Here is a 5,000-nt window from a genome sequence, read left to right as displayed (position 1 = left end):
ATCACTATATAAATCTAGTCAATATATCTAATATTTCTCATTTTGAGATTGCTGTGCACTGATTATATGATTATCTAGCTTATTTCTAGACATTTTTACTTCCCTGGCTGGTTTCAAGCACATTTCTTAAAACAAGCACAATTATCTGCCAATACAGTGAGAAAGTTGTACTGAAATAATCACTTAAAACAAGTAATAAATGCTTAGAAATAAGGTGAATAATCTAAAATGAAGCTTATAACAATCCCAACAGGGGAATTTATTTACTGTATTTAGATTTATTGACTATATTTAAGATAATTTTACTTGACAAGACACCATTGTTTGCAGTGAACGTGCAGACGGTCAGTGCGGTTCATGTGCTGATGAAGTATCGTAATATACTCAGAAAAGCAGTTGTGATGTAATATATCACGATAATGATAAATATCGACGTGTTAGCCCAGCCCTAATTCATTCATCAGCGTGTCGTCTAACAGGCTTCTATCACAGTAACTGTTCACGGATCTGTTTCTCATTGTTACTCTAACACTCAGCGCTCTAAACACTTCTGTCCAGTCACAGGCTGGATATGTCCAACACTGTACACTGAGGGTAAAATCCAGTGCTCTGTTGATTTTGCTCTTGTGCTGCTGTTTGCTATGCGGTGCGGTCCAGAGGAGGATGGGTTCCCCTTTAGGGTCTCGGTTCCTCTTTGAAGGAGTTTCTTTCCACTGTTGCCCTTGGCGACGCTCATGTGGGGTTCAGATGCAGGTTTTCAGTTATTATCTGGTGATAGGTGGACGTGCGGAGGGGCCCACGTTTAGACGAGGAGCTCCACGCTGTGAACAGTTTAGTGTTTTTTCCTTACATGCAGAAATGTGAATTTCACTCTGAGAGGTTTTTATACTGTTTTAATGTGAAAATCACATCACAGTCCCTGCCTGAGACCTGATACGCTAGCAGACCTCCAGGGAAAGCAGGCATGAATGTGTGTTTGGGGGGTTTTAATGCCTGGCATGAGAACACACCCTGTTTCAGCCACAACATGTGGGGGTTTGGGTGTGTGCACTGGAGTGTGTGTGTACGTGTGTGTATGTTGGTGTGTGTGTATGTGTGTACTGGAGTGTGCGTGTGTGTATGTTGTTGTGTGTGTGTGTGTATGTGGGTGTGTGTGTGTGTGTGTGTGTGTGTGTGTGTGCGTGTGTGGGTGTGTGTGTGTGTGTGTATATGTGTGTGTACTGGTGTGTGTGTGTGTGTGTGTGTGTAGTGGAGTGTGTGTGTGTGTGTGTGAGTGTGTGTGTGTACTGGTGTGTGTGTGTGTGTGTGTGTAGTGGAGTGTGTGTGTGTGTGTGTGTGTGTGTGTGTACTGGTGTGTGTGTGTGTGTACTGGTGTGTGTGTGTGTGTGTGTGTGTAGTGGAGTGTGTGTGTGTGTGTGTGTGAGTGTGTGTGTGCGTGTACTGGTGTGTGTGTGTGTGTGTGTGTACTGGTGTGTGTGTGTACTGGTGTGTGTGTGTGTGTGCATGTGTGTGTGTGTGTGTGTGTGTGTGTGTAGTGGAGTGTGTGTGTGTGTGTGTGTACTGGTGTGTGTGTGTGTGTGTGTGTGTGTGTGTGTAGTGGAGTGTGTGTGTGTGTGTGTGTGTGTGTGTACTGGTGTGTGTGTGTGTGTGTGTGTGTGTAGTGGAGTGTGTGTGTGTGTGTGTGTGTGTACTGGTGTGTGTGTGTGTGTGTGTGTGTGTGTGGTGTGGTGTGTGTGTGGTGTGTGTGTGTGTGTGTGTGTAGTGGTGTGTGTGGTGTGGTGTGTGTGTGTGTGTGTGTGTAGTGGAGTGTGTGTGTGTGTGTGTGTGTGTGTGTACTGGTGTGTGTGTGTGTGTGTGTGCGTGTGTGTGTGTGTGTGTGTGTGTAGTGGAGTGTGTGTGTGTGTGTGTGTGTGTAGTGTGTGTACTGGTGTGGTGTGGTGTGTGTGTGTGTGTGTGTGTGTGTGGTGTGTGTGTACGTGTGTGTGTGTGTGTGTGTGTGTGTAGTGGAGTGTGTGTGTGTGTGTGTGTGTGTGTGTGTGTAGTGGAGTGTGTGTGTGTGTGTGTGTGTGTGTGTAGTGGAGTGTGGTGTGTGTGTGTGTGTGTGTGTGTGTGTGTAGTGGAGTGTGTGTGTGTGTGTGTGTGTGTGTGTAGTGTGTGTGTGTACTGGTGTGTGTGTGTGTGTGTGTGTGTGTGTAGTGGAGTGTGTGTGTGCTAATGTCCCAGTTGGGTTTTAGGATTCGGCTTATTTTTGGCATCATTTGTTTAATCTAGATTGCTTTGATCCTTTCTGGAGTCGCAAAACTGTGTTTTGTGATTTTATAGTAAATGTTTTTAAGATGGTCATCAGGGGTTCACCGTATCTCCATAAGAGTCCAGGAGATTATACAGGGTGGTCTCCGTCTTCCCCGTCACTCAGCGTGATGCACAAAATCGGGTTAAATTATGGTTCTGTTATTAAATATTGGGCCTGATTCACCAACCGTTCTTACGAAGGAATTTCTTCTTACGCACGAACAGAATCTACGCTAACATGTAATCATCACATTTCATTTGGACGGTGTGATTGTTAGACCGTAGTCTGTAAACCTCATTTGAACCTTATATCAGGGCTCTGGTCTCGTCTTCGCCCCCTGCTGTCCATGGAAGACACTGAATCTCTGGTCCTTGCTTTCATATCATCCCACCTAGACAACTGCAGCTCCCTTCTCAGTGGTGTTCCTCACAAAACTCTGCGCCCTCTTCAGTATTTACAAAACTCTGCTGCTCGAATCCTCTCACTCTGAGAAATCAGCTCTCTATATCAGTTACGCTGGTTACCCGTCCCGCTTCGTATCCAGTTTACAGTCCTCCTGTTAACTTACACATCTCTACATCCAGCACCAGCTTACTTAGCTGAGCTCCTGCACCCTCACTGCCCTGCCCGAACACTTAGGTCCTCTGACTCAGGTCGTCTGGCTGTATCAAAATTTAGACTGGCCACGATCGGAGGCAGATCTTTCAGCGTCACGGCCCCCAAACTGTGGATTACCCCAATCTCTCTGTGACTGACCCTCACTTTGCTCCTTCAAAGCTCAGCCTAAAACCTCTCTTTTCTCTTCTCCTCACTGATGTTTTTTAGGGCCCGTATCTGTAAAGCGACCTCGGGTTTGAGAAACGCGCTATATAAGGCTACGTTCACATTTCCAGGCTGAAGTGGCACAAATCCGATTATCTGCCCTACTGGGACTCAGATCTGATGTTTTCAGGGCTGTGTGGACACAAATCTGATCTTTTCAAATCCAACCTGAGTCACTTTCATATGTGGGCCTAGATCAGATACGTATCTGATTCGTGGCCATGTGACCTTAATGTGACGCTCAGATCGGAATTCATGTGCTTTTTTCCCACTGCGCCATCATTCAGCGTTACCATGGCAGCAGCGCCGAACAGAAGTTAAAGCCTGTAAACGGTGGAAAAGCAGCTCATCTCACCTTTTTCTCCTTCGTCTCGCTCTAATAATGAAGCTGAGAGCTGATCAGAGTTAATTATCTTCTCAGCGAAGCTCGTTCTGCTCGTTAGTTTGTTCTGATGATGAACGTGATTCATTCACGTGACGTTACTGAGTAGGATGAGCTCATGAGGGTCATTTCAGGACGCCGGTTCGTCACATTAATGACAGATCTGAGTCACTTACCTAAACGAGTGTGAACCATCCTGCCAGAGAGATCGGATTTGAGCAAAAAATCAGACTTGAGCAACGAGGCTTGTAATGTGAACTTTATTATTAGTGGTAGTAGTAAACGCACTCAAGAGCACAAAGGTGAAACAGCTCTGCGCTTTAAGAACGCGTCATGAATCTGACAGAGGCTTTTTCTTAGAACCTTTCTCAAGAACACACTTAAGAACAAACTTAAGATATTGGAGAACGAGGAACATGTTTTTAGGTTTAGGGTTATTTCGTGAGATGTGTATCGTTGTTGTCAGTGTTATTTCTTTCTGTGGTTAATGTGAGTACAGTAGTGTATGAGATTAACAGCAGGTCACTGAGAGTTTAAACTGGGGGTGGAACACACACTCACACACACTCACACACACACACACACACTCACACACACTCACACACACACACACACACACACACACTCACACACACTCACACTCACACACACACTCACACACACACACACACACTCACACACACACACACACACACACACACACACACACACACGCACACACACACACACACTCTGGCATGTGGAGTATAAATAGATCTGTGTGTGTTCTGGCTGCTGTTTCGTTGTCATGGCAGCGGAGGAAACACACACTGTCACCATCCCATAATGCATCACCCTGCACACACACACCCGACCCTCTGGCGTGATGACCCTCCAGCCCTCCTCCATCATCCTGGATCATGTGATGTTCCCTCCTGCAGTCATGTGACCAACGCAGTGCTGAAGGTCTAAGAGCTGCAGTGACCTCAAATACAGACATCACTGAATCTAGAACACCGGAACCATCCTAACTCTGAAACCTGTTTAGTCTCCATGACGACGTCAGCACGGACTGAAATTAGTTCAGTATCTATTCCAGAATATCAGTTCCTAACTTCATAATCTCATCATGAACTCCAGATAAGAAAACAGCATCACACAAACATCCTAACTAGACTGAACCTCCTAAATCCTGTCCTAACTTTAGGATGAACCCCAACAGGGTCCTCACTTCTGTTTAAGGTCCGTTTCTATGGTTTTTAGGCAGCTGAGTCAGCAGCATAGTTCACTACCAGCATAATGAGCTCCATTTATCTCTACTGTAAAACGCTGCTTTCACTGTGAGATGATTTTCTTTTCTAACTCTGCGTTTTAAAGATCTCAGACGCTGCAGACTCGATCTCCACCGCCCCTCTGATCACCTTCGTGTGTTAATGTTGATGATGAAATATTACAGTGATGGTGGTGAATAATGAGGAGACGGAGCTGAACGTGTGTCTGTTTATTAGGAGGAGTAACGTTAGC

General features: G+C 45.5%; 1 protein-coding gene across 3 annotated transcripts in view; it reads left to right on the top strand.

The window, feature by feature from the left end:
- LOC118822181 (kinesin-like protein KIF1C) overlaps window positions 1–5,000 on the top strand; it is a 54,206-nt gene that overhangs the window by 13,502 nt on the left and 35,704 nt on the right. The window lies entirely within an intron of this gene.

The sequence above is a fragment of the Colossoma macropomum genome, unplaced genomic scaffold, assembly GCF_904425465.1.
Source record: "Colossoma macropomum unplaced genomic scaffold, Colossoma_macropomum, whole genome shotgun sequence".
Taxonomy (NCBI): domain Eukaryota; kingdom Metazoa; phylum Chordata; class Actinopteri; order Characiformes; family Serrasalmidae; genus Colossoma; species Colossoma macropomum.
The sequence above is the reverse complement of the archived record's forward strand: the minus strand, read 5'-3'. Positions and strand labels throughout refer to the sequence as shown.